The sequence below is a fragment of the Typopeltis vanoorti genome, chromosome 18, assembly GCF_054136105.1.
Source record: "Typopeltis vanoorti isolate ZY-2024b chromosome 18, IOZ_Tvanoo_1.0, whole genome shotgun sequence".
NCBI lineage: Eukaryota > Metazoa > Arthropoda > Arachnida > Uropygi > Thelyphonidae > Typopeltis > Typopeltis vanoorti.
This window is the reverse complement of record NC_143566.1, coordinates 99,995,132-100,019,013: the sequence shown is the minus strand read 5'-3', so window position 1 is coordinate 100,019,013 and position 23,882 is coordinate 99,995,132.

Genomic DNA, 23,882 nt, shown 5'->3' with positions numbered 1-23,882 from the left:
TGGCTCTGGTAAGATCTTGAGCCCGCAGATTGTTTTCAAATTGTAAATATCTTTATAGATGTTGTGTATTTCTACCAATACAAGAGGCATAGGGGTCTTGTTAGATCTGTACATTCTACTGACTTTGATGGGAGGCAGATCTTGCATGTTGAGATCAGCAGCTATTTCAGCTGTTTCAATGTCTTCAGATACTCCTCGGAGTACCACTTTAAGATTTTTCTCCGAGGTAAGTGTGAAGGTATGGTATTGTATACCTCTTGTGTCCAGCTCCTTGGTTAGATTTCTATAGTCAGACACTGTAGTGGGCTGAATTTTGATGCCCTCCTCTATGTTCTTGGCAGTGGAGTAATTTATTTGCAGGTTGGCCATGGTGGTTCTTAGGGCTGTCCATCTCTGTTTTTCCCTAAGAATGACTGGAGGCACCTTTTCATTGGTGGAGGCAGAGGAATCTATGTTGGGGGCATCTTCATCCATGCCATTTTCGTTTGCTGACTCCGAGGCGAGAGTTTTGCGTTTTTTACGCACGTGCTTCTCTCCTTGATCTGAATGAGTAGATTCAGAGGTGACTGGATTTAAATTTTCCTCCATTTGAGGAGTGTCTTCATTTGGATCATCGTCAGTCTCAGGTGAAGAGTAAAGATTCAGGAAGCCGGGCCATTCACGCTCGAACTTCTTAAGGAGTTTCTTTATGAAGCTGAAAGCCAATCCTTTATCTAGAGAGTCTATAATTGTATCAGGATCTATCAAGTTTGATGGCCATTTGAGCTTAAATTTCCTTTGAAGTTTATTTACAAGTATGAGCGCTGGCTCTTCGTCCAGCGAATCTGTGAGGGCGTCCAAATCTGACACATTCATTATTGACAGTTTGCGTATAAACGCAAGTAAATGTATCTGGAATAGATATGCTAACAATGGCGATTCTATCGGCTGTTAGGCCTAACGAATCGCCCTCGTTGCAATTACCGTCCACTTACCTTTGCTGATGTTCTTAGATTCAGTATAGTCCGTAGCCCGCAATTTAATGACTTTAAATATAAACGCGTCTCTGCTAGTTAATCTAGCAGCTACACTTCAAAACCATCATATATTTAATTACCATTACCACGTTCTACAGAGAAGAAAGTTCACAACCGTATCAATGAAGACTCGCAACTTGTTCTCTTTAAATTTTGCTTTGTATTTATTTTCTTTCTAATTCTTGTCATGAATATTTCTAAACGGTGTTTTAAATTATATTGTATAAATCTAAAATAAAATGAAACTATTTAAATTTATTTCTAAATTTTATTTGTTATAATATTTTTGCATATATATTTTATAAATATTATCAAATAAAATTTAATATTTTAAAGAGTGTTTAAGAGAAAACGTTTCGTTTTAAAACTGATTCAGGTTTATCCATGAACATTTTCTAATGCCATAAAAACATTGCAAATTGTTATGTCGATTTGAACTGAATAATGTAATCGATTAATAATTGCTGAAATACTGTAGTGATAATTGCTTAAACAAACATTTTGTTGTTCTAATTCAAATATGTAATGAAATTTATAGTGACACTTAAAACTGATTACCGCTGTGTGTCGCTGTTCTAAGCGGTTACTAGGACAACGATGGGTCACGTGTTCTAGTTTCTTTCTCTCGTAGATTTCCCAATTACCTTACTTAAAAGCGAACTGGGTCTACATTATTCTCAAGGATTTATCCTCTCAAGACATTACACACGCTTCAAAGTTTATGAAATAAAGAAAAAAAAAAAATTCTAGCAACCCTCTTCCACTTTAGAGATACTTAAGTGGTTTAATGGATGCCCCTTAATTTTCTTTTTAACAAGCGCCTTCTAAGATATTTGTTGAAAAGTTTGAAGCACACTTTAGAAATAAAGCAATTTTCTAAAGAACATGTGATTTCGACAAAGTTTTTTTAATTAGATAACTTGATGGAATCAAAACAGGGACATGATCCAAGGCAGCGGGTCTTTGAGCAGGGAGGAATAGAAAAATGTTTCGAAATAATCAGGGGGGTTACGTGATTCATCTACCTTCGGAAAGGTTATGAACTTTTCATTTTTATAGCGCTTAAGCCGTTAGTCATCAGCGCCACATAGTGGTCATCCAGATATTCAGTTTACTTAACGTCGTAAACTTTTCATCTATTTCTTATTTTGAATGTTGGGAAGCTTAATAATAATAATAATAATAATAATAATAATAATAATAATAATAATAATAATAATAATAATAATAATAATAATAATAATGAATAGAAGAACCGTTAATTTTCTTGTAAAAGCAAGGAAATTTCTTATTCTTGAAATGGCGAGTTTTGTAGAATTATGAAACATTTTTATCGAACCAGCTAAACCTGTTCTATTATCTACAATGCCCCCCCCCCCACCCACCAGCATATTTATCCTTTTAAGTTCTGCTTCGGACTGCTGTCACTGGATCTTTTACGATCTTTGTGTTTATTTAATTACTTCCAGCCATCATCTTGAAATAATTGGGTCGCGCAAAGCCTGCTGGGAGAGAAATCTCCTAATTGCTTTAAAGTGACCTCTAAGGGAGAATTAGGGTATTAATGCTTCATGAATAAATACATTGGTGAACACGCTGGAAGACATCAGTGTGAAGAAAGGCATGGAAATTGATGATGACACCAACATAGACACGTTCTTTGATTGCCTCTTCTAAGGGGGTATTATGTGTCGGATGGGGAAAGGACACGAAAATCCAGAGACGTCTCCTTTTTTAATCCAGTTAATCCCTTCACGGTTTCTTCGTAGACAAGGTCATACGATAAGGGTATTTTGCTGACACCGCTAGAACTCAACAGATGTCGCGGGACAAGTACTTAGTGAATAAATAGCACTTGGGGATCATCGTTATTATCTCATCAGCGAATTACTCTGTGAATAACTTTAGTCAATTCACGACTATGGTAATGTTGAGTATGGCCTTCGGTGTAGGGATTTTAATTCTATTTATATCTTCATTAGTCATTCAATTCTGTGAAGTTTTGGGTATTAATTCTGAAAGCTAATTATCAGCCATAGGATTTTGTCACCACGTATATTGCTAATACCAACCTGTTACGCTGTCATTCCCAGACTATTGTATTCACCAATTACATTTATCTTATTAATTACAGAGAAAAATCGCAAATTTAAGAAGTTTTCACTTGATAGTATTAAACTGCATTCGCTATTGCTTATATTTAATTTTTTAATTAAAGCAATGGTGTATCATATTAGGTGTTATCCGTAAATATCAAATTCTGTAGATATAGAAACAGACGATACGCCAATTCGAAAGTACGAAAAGAATTCTGAACATGCTATTTAAAAAAGTATAATATCAATTAGGTGATAATAATGACCTAAAGAATACTTACTGTGCTATAGACAGGTGGTCCTTAAAAGGACTGGCTTAAAGGGGCAAAGCAAAAATGCTTTTCATATTCCTCGTTATCTGTAGAGGACAGTGTAATGATAAAGTGTTATTGAGCTATATAAAGCTCTGATCATGGTAGGAGGGTAACAGCAATAGCCGAGCCTCAGTTAGAACTTCATTGGCTACAGTTGCCATCCATTAGCCTCCAAGGGTGTTAATTAATCACCGCATCTCACGGTCGATTCAAATTGATATCCTTCATTTTTTTTATAAACAGGTGCTCTTAAAGTTCTTAAAAGAACTGAGCGATGGACTGAGTCCTTGACTCTTGATCCCGTCATCTGAATGAAGAAAATCTGTGTTCTGTGTGGATGGGGTGTTATTGAGTTAAAAGCTCTAGTCATGGCTGGGTAACGGCAATAGCCGAGCCTCAGTTAAAACTTCATTGGCTACAGCATTGTCATTTGTTACCAAGGAAGTCCTAAAAAGGACTTTCTTTATATATATATATATATAGATAGATATTTTTTTTTTATTTTTTTATTGTAAACATAACAATCTTATCTACATGATTAACCGGTTTTTGGTTCTCTGCAGTCAGACAGAGAGGTTACATGCTCATACCCTTGTTGAGGTATGTTACATCGAGGTCACTTATAAGGCTAATTACATTTTTTTTTTTAAAATAAATTAAAGCCATTAAGAGTTATTTTAACATGATAACATAAGATCTTATTTTAACATAAGAACATAGAAGTTACTTTTGCACAATATTATCTATTAACATGAGAGTGCCAGCTGATTAACTTTTGCACTGTTAAGCACAAAAATCTTTCTTTCTTCCCCCTTTCTTTTTTTTTTTGGGGGGGGGGGGTAAAGGTATCACTTCTATGCTGGAAAGTGGATTATAATGCAGTTGCCCTGCTCAGCCAGGAGTTGATTCCGTGGATTCCATTCTTGGTGGAAAAGATCTAAGGTGTTGTTTTGCCTATGGTGGTGATGCTCGTGTAGGATCTGGGGGGTGGGGGGGGGGGGGGGTGGGGGGGGGGGGGGGTGGGGGGGGGGGGGGGTGGGGGGGGGGGGGGGTGGGGGGGGGGGGGGGTGGGGGGGGGGGGGGGTGGGGGGGGGGGGGGGTGGGGGGGGGGGGGGGTGGGGGGGGGGGGGGGTGGGGGGGGGGGGGGGTGGGGGGGGGGGGGGGTGGGGGGGGGGGGGGGTGGGGGGGGGGGGGGGTGGGGGGGGGGGGGGGTGGGGGGGGGGGGGGGTGGGGGGGGGGGGGGGTGGGGGGGGGGGGGGGTGGGGGGGGGGGGGGGTGGGGGGGGGGGGGGGTGGGGGGGGGGGGGGGTGGGGGGGGGGGGGGGTGGGGGGGGGGGGGGGTGGGGGGGGGGGGGGGTGGGGGGGGGGGGGGGTGGGGGGGGGGGGGGGTGGGGGGGGGGGGGGGTGGGGGGGGGGGGGGGTGGGGGGGGGGGGGGGTGGGGGGGGGGGGGGGTGGGGGGGGGGGGGGGTGGGGGGGGGGGGGAAGCCTACAATGTAGAAACCATGAAATATTGCTCTTGCCAAAGATGAATAACATTGTCAAGAAGAAATGAACCTTGGTCGATCTTGAACATCCAAATAATACGTTTTGCAGAATTTTTGCTGGTGATATTTCATGGAGAAAATGGGGTTTAGGTGTTAGACGTAACATTTCCCCAAGGAGTCCAATCTACAGATGTTCAAGACAATTTGCTTTTCAACTACACGGATTAAAATGCAAGCCCGTCTATCAAACGATGCACGAAAAATTCAAAACTTCAGGCGTGAATGGAAATGAATAACATCCAAGAAATTCCATACGCTTTTTCCCACCATCATACGTTATTTCCATAAAATCAAAGCATTTGCCAGAGAAGGGAAAATGTTTAAGTAAGTATTTTTAATATTTTACGAAGAAGTTTTCTATCCAAAACATATTAAGAGAAGTAAATTGAAAAATGCACGAGGTGCGATGTGTATGTATAAACACTATGTCAGGAAAAACACAATGGCAAATAGACGATCAGGAAAAAATGAACAGAAAGCATCAATATAAAGGCACATCACAGAAAAAATACTGTTGAATGCTGCCGAAATAAAAGCATCCATGAATAACCACTTGCTTACAGGCTAGAATATCTTGAAGAGCTGTCAATCTAAGTGTTTGTTCGAAAAAAAAAAATTACATAAGAATACCTGCTTCTTATAAATCACGCTATGCTTTATGAATTTTTTTAAAATGTGCATGCGTTTAGGTGATGCGCTATTTCCCCAAGGAGTCTCTAAATTTGTTTGGGAAGTATGATTGCTTTTCCTGTCAAACGATAAAAGAATTTTAATTCATGAGAAACAAATGAATGTTATGATAATCAGCCACATACACCCGAACTCAGTGCCCTTTGGTTGAACCTGGGTTCGATTTCTGTCTAGGACAACACGGAGAAGTACATCAAGACTTTTTTGCTTATTATTTGTAAAAAATAATAAGTAAAAACTTGTGTAAAATTTTAACTAATTAATTATGAATATCACTAAACAACCCTGTTACACATCAGTGAGTTAATTGCTAAAACAAAATCAGGAAAAAACGAATTACTGATATTTTTATAAGTAAGAATAGTATCTGATAGAAATGTACGCCTGTGGCGATGAAGTAGAAAAGATATAAAGCCAACAAAGCCTGGATAATATATTGAGTTTTTCTGTCCCCCCCCCCCCTTTAATTTCTGTTTTTTCCATGGGCGATGAAAGCGTCGCATAAACCAATGCAAACGTGGGCTGTTACGAACACGCCAGATCTGCAAGAACAATGAGCCACTAGGGAAGCATTTTTCACACCGAGGATAAACTATTTGGGCTTAATTGGTGCATAGAGACTAGACAAGTCAACAAATTATGAAGTTGTTTCTTGTATCCACGAGTATACCACGAGCTCATAAAACCGTTCACAGACAAAAAAAAATAAATGACTTTGTAAGTCGTGTCTATTTAAGAGTTTTAGGAAGTCGCTGGGGAAATATAAATTGTGACAAAATTCTCGCCTCTTTTCGTATTTAGTTCTCCTGAAAAATTGCATGGAAATAAATTTAAGCTACATCCTACTTGAACGATTCAAAAAATGTGTTGAACAACTGACGATTGGGAAAAAATAAATAAATTGTCCAAAAGATATATGCTTTCAATTCGGTAGTCGCTTACTGTTTACCACATAAAGAAAACAACAGTACTTTCTGCCCCTCCTCCCATTCAGAATGTGGTTTAGAATGATTCCACTGCGGTGAATATTGTGTGCTTTAAGTGGAAGATTTTCACTAACCAGCGTGAGGCCACTTGCTTATATATCATTATATCTCACCTAATTATTAATGTAGCCCTAACCAACCAATCAACAACTGATTCATTAAATATTATTTAATTTAAACATAAATATAGTTTAGATATATTTAAAATTAAATTAATATATATTTAATATTTTGATTTTTTATAAATATTATTCCAACACCTTTTAACTTCAAAACATACCTAGATATATAAACGTTCTGAGAATTATTGTAAATGCTTTCCCAATGATTTGGTTCAACAAGCTACAGCATACGATCCAACGGACATATTCAAATACAGAAGACCAAAAGCTATATTGGCCTCCTTTAGTGATGCATAATCTCCATGCCCAATCAAGGCGAGCATTCTGCTCATAAATTTTACCTTCACTGCAACCACAACAGATAGCGGGGAATATGGAAAGTATCTTGCTTCACCCCTAAAGACATAAATGTCAATTGTCAATTGTAAATGCTTTCATCACAGTACTACTCAACAAATTTATAGGATAATTGAGTATATCACAACCGGATACAATTGGCACCAGCACACCGGAGCAGTCTTCCTTGACATAGCGAAAGCTTTTGACAAAATATGGCACTTGGGATTACTACACAAACTCATTTTAGCAGGTATACCATCAAGTATCGTCCACCTAATTAAATCTTACCTCCAGGACAGACACATACAAGTCAAAATAAATGGTACAGTTTCGGATCTCTGCGGGAGTTCCTCAAGATTCCCTATTGGTTCCGATCTTATTCTCAATATATATGGCAGACATCCCGCACAACCCAATGTCATCCATCTTAGCACTTTATGCGGACGATACAGCAGTTCTTGCCAGATCTCTACGACCTCATCTTGTCACCAAAAAGTTGCAAGAAAACCTGCTACAACTAGAACATTGGTTCTCCAAATGGAGATTACAAGTGAATCCCCAGAAGAGTGTAGCAATACTTTTCACCAAAAGAATGGCAACTCCCATGCGAGACCTTTATCTTTTCAACACCAAAATCCCCTGGCAAACAGAAACAAAATATCTTGGAGTAATTCTGGACAAAAGATTAACGTTCAACTCACACACCAAAGCCTTATGTACGAAAGCATCTAAAACCATTGCACAACTTTACCCTCTAACAAATAGAAAAAGTAGACTGAATACCAGAATCAAAGTGCTCCTCTACCTGTTGACGATCCGCCCAATGTTGACATATGCCTCTCCAGCCTGGAGCCACACATCCAACTCCAACATTCTCAGACTGCAGAGAGTGCAAAATAGGTGTTTACGCATGATATTGGACGCACCGTGGTTTGTAAGGAACGTGCAACTGCATAGAGATACAAACATCCCTTACATCTACTCCTTCCTATTAACTACAGCAGAAAAACTTTTCTCAAAGATCTCTACACACCCCAACGATCTAGTTAAACAAGCAGCAAACTATGAAGAGACTGACCTCTTCAAATACAAGAGGCCAAAAGCCATCCTAAATACTTGCAACAATGACTAATCTCCGTTCCCCCCAGGGCGAGCTCTCAGCTCATAAATCTTTCCTTCAATTCATCCTCCTTATCAGACAACGGGGAATAAAAGCATCTTGCTTCACCCTTCTGGCCAATGATGTTATGTTATGTTATGTAAATGCTTTACCTCTACGATAGGCGCATGCAAGTCAGGATGTGTGGGGTACTCTCGACACAGAAATGCATCTTGGCTGGAGTTCCACAAGGATCCTTATTAGAAACGATTTTATTTTCTTTATATTTGTGTGAATTGCCTTCAATCAAAGCCCTATATGCAGATGATACAGCGATATTGGCCAGATCTTTAAAGCCACACCTAGCCTTCAAGAAAACTTATCACAAATCGAACGTACTTCGCCAAATAGCGACTCCAAGTTAATCCCCAGAAAAGCGTTGCCGTCCTATTCTCTAGAAGATCTTTGCTTCCTAAAGAAGATATTCTCCTTTTCAACACAAAAATCCAGTGCCAAACAGAGATCAAATATCTTGGTGTAATATTGGACAGAAAACTGACTTTCAGCTCCTATCTCAAGACTCTCTGTGCAAACACATCAAAAACCATAGCCCAGCTCTATCCGCTAATTAACAGAAACAGTAAGCTGAGCACAAGAATCAAATTTCTCATATACAAACTGATGGTTTGTCCAATACTCACCTACGCTTCACCGGCCTGGAGTCATACTTCAAATTCTAATATTCTCAAAGTACAACGTATCCAGAATAATGTCTCAGAATGATCCTGGGCTCCCCATGGTTCATCCGAACTGTCCAGCTACAGCGGGACGCAAATGTCCTCTATATTTACACTTTCATGCAGACTATAGCAATACAAATTCTTCTCAAAAGCATCTGTGCACCTTAAAAAACTGATCCCACTGGCTGCAGATTATGACGAAATGGATAATTTAAAACACAAAAGACCTAAAGCCTTCCTAAACTTCAACACTGAGGACTAATCTCCAAGCCCACTCAGGGCTAGCAATTAGCTCTTAAACTTTCCCACTCACAGTTTCTCTTAAGAAAGCGGGGAACATGAAAAGCTTACTTCACCCCTTATGTCAGTAAAGTTGAAAGTTGTAAATGCTTAAAAAAAAATTAAGTTCTAAGTTTTTGGGAGATATTAAATGTTCTAGTCTAAGAAAATTTTAACTGGCTTCTAGTTTCCAAAGAGATACAGGATTAAAATGGTATTTTCAACAGACCTTGCATTTCGCGGAGATCGTATTGTAGCAAACCTGAAACGTGTAGTTCACTGAGATATCCTGTTTATTATCAAAAAAAAAAAAAAAATCAGCTAACGCCTTTTTATTCCTGTATATACGGGAGTAGGCGAGGCCATTTAGCCCTATCTAACTTTTGAAGACTGAGTGGGCAGTTCAATCTCCACTGGTACCCAATCAGAGACAGATGGCCCAAGGCTATCACTAATTAAGCGGTACGCAGTGAAGAGAGACGGCTCAAATGTGCCGCCATCTCGTGGTCTCTAACCCTAACACAATATATTTAATGTCTGAAATAATGTGGGTTCTACGGTCGATTTTCTTGAGTTTACAGGACGAAAAACCCGAGTTTCCGGGAGGAAAAACCTGCTTGCCCGTGCCAGAGATCGACTAACTCGGGAACCGGTCGAAAAAAGGCTTAGAAAAATTTCCTCTAGTCGCCGACTAGACTCGAAACCAAGACTTCCTTCGTGCGGCCTAGTGCGGTGGTGAGCAAAAGCCACATCCACTGAGCTACACAGTTATTATTATTATTAATACTTGATTATGGTGATTGATGTGAAATTATAATCCCGCAAATCCTATATGATTTATGAGATTTCTGTTCAATTTCAACATTAAGACATGTAATTAAACATTTAATAACAGAAAACAATAACGACAAAATCGGTACTGATATATAACCAATAAAATTGGAAGAATTAAAAGAAGCAATAAACGTATCAAAAAGAAAATCAACCGGATCAGATGGCATAAATGCAGAGCTTGTGAAAGAGTTTACATCACAGATTCTTAAAATGAATAAATAACTGTTGGAAGAAATGTGAGGCCCCATCAGATTGGTTAAATACTTAGGTTATATATGTATTTAAAAAGGGAAACAGAGATGATTGTGGAAATTACAGACGAATTAAATACAGGTTACAAATTTTACAGTAAAATCCTGAATAAAAGACTTAGAAATATTGCAAACCATATATTCTCAGAAAAACGAATGGTTTCCAACATGGAAGATCATGTATAGACAATAATTATGTGTTAAAACAAATTATTGAAAAATAATTTTTCAATAAGACGAGAATTTAATTTAATACCTAACTGTAAAAAAACTATGGAAAATAATGAAAAAAACAAGGATGTCCATTACATTTTGTACAAGCTCTACAAAGATACAAAAATACAGTTACAGTTAGGTAATAAATTAACAGAAGAGATCGTAATAAATGAGAGCAACTCCAGAGCAACTCATTGTAAAGGTGGGTAAATCTCTGATCACTATTCTTAGTATTTTCCCATAATGTAAAGCACATCTCACTAGAAGATGTATACTGCAATGCATTATGGGTGGGGTTACTACCCAGACCCGTTTCAACCTTATGTATAGGTGAAGCGGGCTCAAAAAATAAGACGATCCCGAAAGATCGCCCAACTTAGCGTTGTTCCACTCGATGACAGACTCACCCCGTCACAGAGAAGAACTTCTCAGCATTGGCTCTACCCAGTGGCAGGCTCACCCCACCACCAAGCAGAGCCATTATCTCAGCAGTAGCCCCACTCAGAGACACGCAAAAGCCTACCTCTAGGTGTAGCCTCTCAAAGCCAGATCCGTCCCGCACCGATTTCCACCCTCATTGGGGTCTCATCAGTGAGTAGGTAGACCCTAAATACCAAGGTGACAATTGACAATTGACATTTATTCTTTAAGGGTGAAGCAAAATTCTTTTCATATTCCCCGCTATCTGTCGTGGTTACAGTGAGGGTAAACTTTACGAGCAGTTTGCTGGCCCTGAATGGGCATGGAGATTATGTATCGCTATAGGAGGCTAATATAGTTTTTGGTCTTCTATATTTGAATATGTCCGTTAGCTCGTATGCTGCAGCTTGTTGAACCAAATCGTTGGGATGTGTGGACGTCTTTAGTAAAAATTTGGAAGCTAAGGATTGTAGATAAGAGAGAATATAGGGAATATTTGTGTCTCTGTGGAGTTGGCTGTTTCTAACATACTACGGGGCGTTCAAAATCATTCTCAAGCACTTGTTCTGCACTCGCTGTATCTTAATAATGTTAGTATTAGAGGTGTGGCTCCAGGCTGAAGAGGCATAGGTGAGTATAGGACGAATCGTCATCTGGTATAGCTGCAATTTGATTCTGTTGCTGAGTTTGCTATTTCTATTAATTAGCGGGTAGATCTGAGCTATGGCTTTAGATGCTTTTGCACATGCAGACTTGATATGTTGGTTGAAAGATAGCTTTTTGTCCAGAATCACACCCAGGTAATTTGTTTCTTTCTGCCAGGGAATTTTAGTATTGAATAGTAACACATCTCCTGCAGGAGACATTGGCCTTTTTGAGAAAAGAACCGCTGAGCTTTTCAGGAGGTTGACTTCCAATCTCCACTTGGAGAACCAACCCTCCAGCTTTAGAAGATTTTCTTTAAGCTTTCTGGTAACGAAGTGGGGTCTGAGAGATCTGGTTAGTATTGCCGTATCGTCCGCATACAGTGCTAAAATGGAAGTCATCGGATTGTGTGGGATGTCTGACATGTATACAGAAAACAGCACTGGAGCCAGTAGAGATCCCTGCGGACTCCAGCAAAGATATGGCGCTGGGACGATGTAGAACCGTTAATTTTAACTTGCATTGATCTATTCTGAAGATAATAGTAACTGAGATAAGTTTGTGCAGGAGTCCAAAATGCCAGATTTTGTCAAATGCTTTAGATAGGTCTAGGAATACAGCTCCTGTGCATTGGCGCCAGTTGTAGCTGGTGGTGATATATTTCACAATTCTGTGGATTTGCTGGGTAGTACTATGGTGTTGTCGAAAACCAAACTGTTCTTTAGGGAGGATGTTTAGGTCATTTACTGAGGTTTGGAGTCGTGAGAGGATGACCTTCTCTGCAACCTTACCCAGATTGGAGATGAGACTGATTGGACGATAATTCTGCGGTAAGTGTGGGTCTTTGCCTGGCTTATGTATAGGAATCACATCAGCCATTTTCCAGGTGGAAGGAAAATAGTGAAGTCTTAAGATTGCATTTATTATACTGGTCAGATGCACTATAGCTTTTCGAGGCAGCAGCTTGATCACCCTGTTTGAGATACTGTCTGGCCCAGGAGCTTTATTGTTCTTAAGTTTTTTAATAATATCATATAATTCAACAGGTGATGCTGGTGCAGTATGATCAGCACTGGTATCCGGGAGGTTTAGTGCATGCCTAACCTGTCTGTGGATTTTGTACAGATGATTGAAATCAATGTTGTTATAAGAAGGTTTGCACTGATCCTCAAGATTTTTAAGTATGGCTTCTGCCTTATCTGCATCTGTGTGGACTAGGCCCTAGTTTGAGATTATAGGGGGGGAGGGATCTGTTTTTATTTTTGATGTTTCTCAGTAGGCCCCAAATAGAGTGATCAATAGGTGAGATAGAGGCTAACTTTTTAATCCAAACTTCGTTTCTATGTGTTTTAAGTGCATCTCTTACTGCTCCATTCAATCTGTTAAGCACCGTCTTATCCTGAGGTGCGCGAGTGTTATGAAATCTCTTCCTAGCTCTGCTCTTCTCTCTGATCAGGTCTATAATGTCTTCAGGCAAACAATCAGGCTTGGGAACAGGTTTCTGGTAGGTTGCAACCATTATAGCGGACTTAATCTGTTGGGTGAGGCTAGTCACTGCAGATTCCACATCTTCTGGTGTGCATATGTGAGGGACGGGTTCTATTTGATCCCGAAGTGCTTTAGACAATCTCTCCCACGATATGCCTGAATGAGAAGGAGGAGACAGGCATTCTTGTTCTCCCAATTGCAGTAGAATTGGGTTGTGATCCGACGACAGCTCGTTTAGTGATGTAAGGCTGTACTGTAGTTTAATGTCTTGCAGGATGGCTATATCCAGGATATCAGCAGTGCCAGATGTACTGAGATGAGTTGGTTCCGTAGGTCCAGCCACAACAGCACGGTTTAATCCTGTGTAGCTAGAACGGATGCGACCATTTTTGTTAGTAGATTTACTGTTCCAAGCAGGATGCTTTGCACTGAGGTCTCCAGCAATGATGACCGGTCCTTTTACTCCAAGGATGGCATCCAGATCTGAGGTCAATAATGTCTTTAATGGAAGGTTGTATGCAGAAACAATTTTGAGGTTTCCAATTGAGTTGGTGAGAACATTGATTCCTGTAATTTCGAGGTTGGTGGTAGTAGGGTTGGTTATTGAGTGATGATTGATATAGTTTTTGATAAGGGTGGCTGTACCTCCACCTCTATACCCAAGCCTGTCGTTTCTGTAAATCTGATACCCTCTGATTTTCAGGGTGTCAGCAAGCCTCAGGTGAGTTTCATTAATTAGCAGAATATCTGGGTTGTATCAATTATTAAATTCCTGGATTTCTAACAGTTTGTTTTTTATACTGCTGGCATTCCAACCGATAATCCTAAGAGAGTTTGGGACGATTTTTTTCCTATGCATCAGAGAGTGCCAATAATATGGATTGAGTTTGCTGTAGGAATCCTTTTATGACACTTAAGGATGGATTTGAGTTGCTGAAATCCTGCAGCATGTTTGCAAGAGAAGAGGTGATAACAGCTGATAGATTTGAGTGTGTATTATTCCGGTTCTGGGTTTGTACTATCTGTTTGGAGCGGGCCACATCAGCATATGTTCTTACTTGATGTTGAAGATTCGTTTTCTTAAGGGGCTCAGTTAATGATGGGCGAGCACCTGTTGTCATGTTTTCACTCTTGGAAAACTGAGTAGCCTGAGCATCAGGAACTCTCGCACTAGATGACGAGGTAGATTGATGACTTCGATCATTCCATCTGTTTTGGGGGTGATGTATACACCCTCTATAATTAGCAGGGTGAGGACCCCCACAATTAGCGCACTTAGCCGGGATGGATTTTGGCTTGGCGCAGGTGTTTGTGAGGTGATTCTCGCCACATTTTAGGCATTTGAACTGAGCTTTGCATAGCTTCTGGGCATGGCCAAATTTTTGGCATCGGTGGCACTGGCTTATCCTTATAAGGACTGGCTTAAAGGGGCGAAGCAAGAATGCTTTTCATCTTCCCCGTTATCTGTAGAGGACAGTGTAGGGATAAGGTGTTATTGAGCTATTGAAGCTCTGATCATGGCAGGAGGGTAACAGCAATAGCCGAGCCTCAGTTAGAACTTCATTGGCTACAGCATTGCCATCCATTACCCTCCAAGAGTATTGGATTGAATGAATCAATCACAGCATCTCCGTCTCCATCGGTGGCACTGCCTTATAGTCCTTATAAGGACTGGCTTAAAGGGGCGAAGCAAGAATGCTTTTCATATTCCCCGTTATCTGTAGTGGACAGTGTAGGGATAAGGTTATTGAGCTATTATTAAAGCTCTAATCATGGCAGGAGGGTAACAGCAATAGCCGAGCAATAACGGATGGCTATGAAGCTGCAGCATTGCCATCCGTTACCCTCCAAGGGTATTGGATTGAATGAATCAATCACCGCATCTCACGCTCGATTGAGTAAATCCAAGGTGGCACTGCCTTATAGTCCTTATAAGGACTGGCTTAAAGGGGCGAAGCAAGAATGCTTTTCATATTCCCCGTTATCTGTAGAGGACAGTGTAGGGATAAGGTGTTATTGAGCTATCAAATCAAAGCTTGATCATGGCAGGAGGGTAGCAATAGCAATAGCCGAGCCTCAGTTAGAACTTCATTGGCTATACCATTGCCATCCATTACCCTCCAAGGGTATTGGATTGAATGAATCAATCACCGCATCTCACGCTCGATTGAGTAAGTCCAAAGTGGCACTGCCCAGAAGATACAGAGCCTTATCAACTTTATCTTTAGAAGTTGCAACAAGGTGTTTTTATTTTTAATAAGAATCTCTGGAGGAGATATAGATGTGATAAATTTTTTTAACTTGGGGATATTGTATATTAGGATAACCAAGTAATTTTATAAGCTTGGTTATTTTTACAATTTTTAATAATTTTTATTTTTAATTTTTTTTAAATCTGATCAATATATATATATATATATATATATATATATATATATATATATATATATATATATATATATATATATATATATATATATATATATATATATATATATATATGTAGAAGGTATTATGGTTGGGGTGATAATCATTTAAAACACCTTTTGGCAACTTGTTCTGGTAAAATACTTATAAGCTCTGTATTACTAAATCTTGGTATTTCTAGCCTAGCTCCCAACGAGACCTCAATAAAGGTCGAAACCGGTCTGGGTAGTGGCCCCTTGCCTTTAATACAAAACATCATGCATCCCCTTCTTGGAGATATGTTTTGGCATTAAGGGTAAATATTAAGATTAGTGATCAGAACTTATGCCACCTTTACCACGAGTTGCCTTGGTCTTGCGCTACCTGTAGGATCAGTTAGACTTGCATCACTTGCAGGCGCAAACTTGACTTATTTGTCTGTTTGCTTACTTGGGAAATGGAGTAAAACCAGGTTTAAAATTGCTTGGTATTTTTAACATATATATATATATATACTTTGATCAGATTATTAAAATATGGAAAGCAACAATAAAACAAGGTATCCAGTTAACCAGAAGAACTGTTATCAATAAAATGCTGTATGCTGATGATCAGATTGTATTATATATTCGGGTTCGAATCCCGCGGTGGGCATGGATGTTTGTTATTGTCTGTGAAAATACTAGTGGTGGTGGTTGGCGGTAGATGGCGTTGGTGTAGATGATGAAGGTTTTTGCGGTGGAGATGAAGAGCTGTAGAGTAGGTGACCTCCCTCGATGAGCCTTTGGACTCCCTGGAGGTGTTAAGTAATAATAATAATAATAATACAAGACAATGAAGATGATCTTCAAAAATCAGTTTATGAATTGACAAAGTAAGCCAACAATACAGTTTAAAAACTTTCACAAAAGAAAACAAAATAATGGCATTATTTTGTTTTCTTTTGTGAAAACAAAATAATGGCATTTACAGGACGAGATCATATTAGATGAAAAATAGTCATAAAAAATAAAATAATAGAACAGGTGACACGGTTTAATTATTTACGCTGCATAAAAACATATCTAAAGGATAAAGATATAGATGAAAAACTAAAGAAATTTCAGAAAATCTGCGGAATAATTAAAAGGATACTGAATTTAAAAAAATAATAATAAAAAGACGAGAAACTCAACTAAACTTTTATAAAGTAATGGAACAAGCAAATGCTTAATCATTGAAGAGAAGAAGATGATGATGATTCGTATAAACTTATGAGTAAACACAGAGAATTACTGTTACAAAGGTCTGCAGTTATTAATATTCAAAATATAATCTTAAAGAACTGTTTAAAATTTATTTAGAATTATTTTGAGATATCTCTTGCGATATGTACGATATTTAACAAACTGAATACCAGTTATACGCGGAGCAACCTTAAAAGATTTGTTTGTTTCCCTGAAGTTAAGTGCTTATTTCTTACAAGCTTTTCTGGAAAGATCGATGATCAATAAAGGATGGGAGCAGCGAAACAAAAATGGCAGAGAACTGTTCACGCGTAATTTATTACGTTTAAACAGAAGGCTTCACACGTTTCTATGGCAACCGGAGAGTGATATTTCCTGTGTAGCTAGCTTACCAGTAACTGATGAATCGAAATTCCTGAAGACAAATCTATCAAATTATTATATCAAATTCATAAGCCTTCCGGATATAAAGTAACTTCCACCACCCTTATAAAACAGTAACAAGTTGCTTATTAAAGTCTTATAATAAGTTATAAGACTATATATTATAATATATATAAGTCTTATACTTTATATGTATTATAATATATTATAATATATAACAACACTTATAATGCTTCAACATTTGAACAGTGTTACCCCCATTCTAAAGAAATGTGTAGTTACGTGCCGACACTTTCCTTTGATATCAGCCGAGAAATCTCTCCCTGCTTCCATCCTCTTGGGTATTTCTTTCTTATGGCTGACCAAAATGATATTTTGTGACTTTAATTCCCAGTAGTCTCCTTTTACCTGAGATTATCCGGGATTTTACTGTTATCGCAACAAGTGAACAAGCATTGTCGGGGGACTATCTATACAGTGACCGCATTTGTCTTCTTTTTACGGTACACACGAAACGTCAGCAGCAATCGACGGAGGATGCTAAGGATGGAGTTATTTGTATACTTCTCTATCCAAGCCAATATCGTGTGGAAGTTAAGGATCTATTAGGGCAACCCTCTTTTATCGCTGGAGTCGTTTTTCTGTCAAACACCGAACAGGAAAGCGGATAACATCCCTAAAACCAGCTGTTAACTGGTTTATTTGTGAAGTTAAAATAAATCTGTGGCGTCTTTCCCTAATTTGGTTAATATTAGATCTGGATATTAATTTTTGTCTTTATTGCACCATCACAAATTCAATATTCTGCAAGATAATGATAAAATTTCATTCGGAGGAAACTTATTATAATTGTCTAATTGTATTTTAATGAACAGCTTACTAAGACATGAAAGATTAATTTGATGACTAATGGCCTTCTTAGGTCTCAGAGAAAATATTTGATTGCCTAATTAGGTATTTTGTGATGAACATAAAAGACTTTTAGCTCTCGTTAGAAAAAAAAATATCTGTATTGCGTTGGTAAATATCAGTTATGCAATGACGTCACCCTAGAATTTGTCAATTTCAAATACTGCATTTGGTTTTAACAATACGCTTTCCAACAATGGTTGCCACTTCTTTCAACAGTCTATTGAATAATAGTTTTCAACAATGATATTTTTAACAATAAAATCCATTATCTGAAATTCAACTCGGTGAATTGTGTGATCTTCTGTTTGGGAGACCATTTTTTTATCTTTTTTTTTTCTAGTCATTTATTGGGAGGTTTAATGAGAAAATCCATTCTAAAACCAAGTTCTGCCTTCTGACAAATAGTTTATTATAGAAACTAAGCACATGATAAATTATTTTGCATTCCTTTCTTTTTTTCATATTTTAATTATCTTTTGCAATTCATTCCAACTATTAAATGACCACATATGGAATTCGATTTCTTTCATTTAATTGAAAGAAATGGAATTCGGATTATATTCTTTGTTAGTCCCAAAAAATGCCTCTAGTCGTTTTCTTTTACGATGATGTCGAGAATACTTAAGAAGCAATTCTTCCAACACAATTACACGAACAATTGAGAGAAGAAATTATTCATTAGTCATCTCTACAGCCACTAGCGCCTATTTAATAAGGTTACTATATACGTCCGTTATGTCTTTGAATTGCGTGGATTGTTCACAGATAAAAATAAAAAAATAACCAAGAGAAACTCTACGTCATCCGAGACCGGATAACTTAACCTAATTTGAAAAGGCCTAGACAGAGTAGTTATTCCCACAGATATGTATTTCTGGGTCATTAGCTGCGCCATCTGTGAGAAATACCCTACAGTAGAATTTCATTTAACTCCAACCACCTAACGACAAGGCATTTGCAATGCATTCCTTTCGTTGCCATGACAACTCGAGCACTTCATCCAAGTTAAGTAAACAAACTAATATACAGTACTTTGAATCGGCTCATAAATGGATAATAATTGCGTCATATGTAAACGCGTTTTCCTCATTACACTTTGAAGAGTGTGTCTAATCTGCTAAAATATTTGTCTAGATTGTATAATCATCGAACAATAGTAATCCTAGAAGCGTATTAAGATAATCTCTGAAAATCAAAATGTTATACGGCTAATAACTAATGTACTTTTTCAGGAACATTATGAGAAGTGCAAACAGGATGTTAAGAAGAAGTAACCTTTATTTGCAATAACACGAGAAAGAAAAGAATTAAAACTCGACTGATAGTAGATAATCTTACTCGAAGAACTTCTTTAGATTGCCATCTCAGGACTCCATCACCACTCAGATCAGAAAATATTTTTCGGAGAGAGTTTTCCGACTAATGACAGAAATTCCTTTGAATGTAGCACTTTAAAAAAGTCCTCATCAGCATCCAAACTACTTTTACAATCGCTTTTACTTCGCTCCATAAAACCAGTGGTTTAATGATGTTTACGTTTAAAGTCTAACCTTGTTGAGAGAAATGGAGTAGAATTTATTCTGAAGACCGTTTTGTCATGCATTTAATGTAAAATTCACCAAGAAATAATCGGGGAGTTTCCATGCATAAAGTGTTTAATAGTTTAGTGAGAAATACCAATGCAAATGATTCATTTGAGATTTTATTAGAAGTTTATATTTTATGAATGCTTATGTTTAAATGTTTGTGGTATTTCGCAAAAGATGCGGTATTTCGAACATTTACCTATTCATTTAACAAATTTATAATTTATTTAACAAAAATAATTAAATTATATTTAACAAAATATATAATTATGTAATCTCTAATTCAAAGTTCAAGATCTTTCGATAGAGAGCGCTGCAGTCTACCAACGTTTCATTACAAACTTTTTTTTTAATCGCTTTAGCAACACAAAACATGTGATTAAGAAATCTACAATTCAAAGTATCTTTCCGATAGAGAGCGCTGCAGTTCTCAACCGTTTTAGCACAAACTTTCTTTTTATGAATTTAACACACTTCACTTAGCAACAAAACATTTTTATTACATTTTTTTTTAATCGCTTTAGCAACATAACACACGTGATTAAGAAATCTACAATTCAAAGTATCCTTCCGATACAAACTTTCTTTTTATGAATTTAACACACTTCACTTAGCAACAAAACATACAGTGATGGATATAACTACTGGCGCCACCTAACGGCCGAACACATTTCACGTAACAATTAACTTTTACAGAACTGATATGTTGTACTGATTACAAGAAAGAGTGCGCGAATACCAATTAAAATTTCGGACAGCCAATAATGAAAAAAATTACAAAGATTTTAACAAACTAGTTTTATGACATTTTTAATTAACACCGGAGGTTAAATTGCTAATTAGATTTCATTATTCTTTGAGGTGTTATCGCTTTACCCAGAAGATTTGTGCTAGCATTTAAACGCTCATTAATTAGAAAACAGCTTTAACGAGCAGCCAGTTTGACGTATTCCTTTCTTATTAGCAACAAAGGGCTTTCGATACATGTAACCAGTTACTTCTTACATAAATGAAGAACTAAACTACATTTGCAATTGTATCTCTGTCCTATTTTAAGTTATTTTCATTAGTAATAAAATATTTATTTAATGTGAAGGGAATTACACGAACTAAAAAGCATATGATGAATCGTGTAATTAAAAAAAAAATAATTGATTTGAAATCGTATGAATTAAATACGCCTGTTTCATTCATAATAATTTTCCCAACAGGTGGCGCTCATGCCTATCTCTATCGTTTATTGAGTTAATAATCTGCTGTATTAGAACGTGTGATCACGTGGTTCTGGACTCAGTTGCGATTGCTAATTGTCCGAATGCAAATTATTTAATAGAGTTGTATCGTATGGTTGTTATCTTTAGCAGCGCCACCTGTTCTATAGAATAAAGTGGATCTCCCTCTTTTACCATCACTACATGCTACTACAGATTAATATGAGATAAGTAGAAAACTTTGCTTTTTTTAAGGATTGGGGGGGGGCTGCGATCTTACACGAGCAGTCTAAGATCCTCTATCACCGGAACAATATCAACCACAGGGTTCACAGAAAACTTTTCCGTGACATAAGATCGCAGATGGTCGCACATGTCACTATGAAGTCGGGGAAAATAAGGTAATCCCTTTACTGCTTCCCCCTCATTCCCCCCCTACTGCTTATTGGGCGGTTGCGCTAGCCCAAGAAATATATAAGAATTTAGAAACCATAACATCCGCCCGATCTTGATTGTTCGTAGCAATTCCGTCAGTTTTCATTCGTTGTTATGGCAACGTGGGATCAAGTTATCCATGGAAGGAGAAATATTCAAGTTTGAAGACGTGATGATTTTTTTTTCCTTAACTGTCAAAACAAAGACATCCCCCTCTCTGATTTGATATACGAGTAAGCAATTTTTTTCTTCATATGTTCCGTGTTTTTCTCGAGGGAGAACATAAAAACATCCACGCACGCGTTTTGGGGACGAAAATTGGCTTTATATGTATTAGGGTCAGCTACAAGATGGGTTTAGGAAAGACACTCCCATAGCAAAAGTTCGGAAAATATTTAAATAACATTTCTTACAACATTAATTTTCAAGATATACTGCAGAACAACAATATAATTACTTCCCTTGTTCATTTTGTACAAGCCTCAGTGCTGGAAAGTGCACATATGAAGCATCTAATTGGTTTTATTTCTTTAGTTTTCAATTTTTGATGTGATTCGCTCACGAAAGGCTTGTAAATTTCCAGTACATTAATACCTTAGTCAGACTTTTAATTTTATTTATTATTATTTTTTTTTCATAACATTTTTAAGCAGTTTTCGGACTTCTAAACGGGGTGTTGGTCTTACATCGCGAGATGAAATTCATCTTCTACTTAATGACGATAAGATTATTGCATTTAGATTTATTGATTATTGCAATTAGTCTCATACCATTGCTAGTGCCATTTTAACTGTAATAAATATGTTTTATAATTAAAAAATTAAGGTATTCCTTCCTTTAAAAAGCAAACTAGCCTGTGGACACATATTTCACAAAGAACAAACTATAGACGAACGCTGATAAATTTATTTTTTCTAAGCTAATGAGGTCCTGAATTTCATTTCAACTTCATCCTATAAATTCTCCGATTGAGATAAGAGCTATGTATCAAATGTATGTTGTTATCCTCATACCAACCACAGAACACATTATTGCATTCCATAACAACAGCTCTATTGAGTACGTATCTGTCTACCTGATCATGGGAATATCCATGTACTGTTCTCCAGGTTGAAAACAGAGAGTAACAAGATTTATTATTCCGGCTTCCAGTTCTGGCGGTTTAAACACCACTGCTATCATCATGGATATACTTTGAAGGGTTTATGTGTAGCAGGAATGCTATTCTGACACAAGTAGTTACTCCCACAAGCACTTAGATACGCTGAGATTTTTTTCTCTCAGGTGATTATTTGCTAATACGTGCTCAAATATTTAGACTCTTTTTTGTAAAAGCTTTAATCTTCGAGAGGGACGTTCTTTACTAGTCTAACTATTTTTTTTAAATATTCCATCATGTACTGTGGAGTTCTGATGTTTCAAAATCAGTCTTGTGCTCTTCCCAGAAATTTAATTCCGATAGCATATCAACGTGCTTGTGAAATTTGTTTTAAGAAACAATTAAAACCAGTTTGAAAAATAAAAATAAATAAATGAATGATATAATAAAATAAATAAATAATGAAATAAATAAATAAATAAATAAATAAATAAATAAATATATATATATATATATATGAATAAATAAATAAATAAATAACTATAGGTAAATTACGTCCTCATTAATTAAAATTAAATACTGTGCATGCTACCCCCCCCCCCCCCGAGCTTCTACACATTCCTGTAAAAAAAAAAAAAAAAAAAAAAAACGACGAAAAATAAAAAGAAACCCCAAATACCATAAAATCCGATACATCTTTCTGAATTCTTAAAAAATGAAAATTAAAAACTCATGAAATCATTTCTTTATATGACGTATAGAAATGTCTAAGATCCTGAAATTCTTATACTCTCTTAAATACTTACCTGATTTCCGTCATACGTCGCATCAAATATCATGTAAACTTTACCAGCTATTTGAAGACGGATAAAGTAATTTGGAACCGTAGCTAAGGTGCAGTGATGTGAACACGTGTGCTAAACGACTTCTAAAAGAAATCTCATCAGTTTAAGCTGTCGTAGATTTTTCACGAAACCTCCCAGTAACATTTAGAACTTCCATCTTTCAATAACAGCCGTTAAAATAAAACAGATATATAATGATCAACGAAAAACCTTATCAGAAAAGAAATGTTATCTACCGTGTAATGAAGCTCAATTTCATAAAATATTGTGATTAAAGTAGTTACCCTTTTCATCACTAGGGGAGCTAGTGTCATAATTCGGTTAGTTGTATTTCTTTTACATTATTTGACTTCGACTAAATGCCAAACATTACTTTGATAGATCTGTGTTTTTTAAGTTTCTTTTTTATGTATTTTTTATCGCCTCGTTGATTTGGCCTCTTTCCTCTTCAACTTTGACTTTACAAGAAGAGTTTTTTGGAGTATTTGAAAAGTGTTTTGACATCAAGCATTGCTACAGATGTTACGTTTTAACAGTAGAACAAAGAAAGTTATATATGGTTATTACGAACACCAAGTAAACGACTTAAATTATTTGGAATTTCTGGAAGACTTCCAACTACTTCTTGTGCATTTTATTTTTGTTTTTTGTTCTACTATTTAGCTACCAAAGTTTGAAAGATTGGACAAAGGATATTAG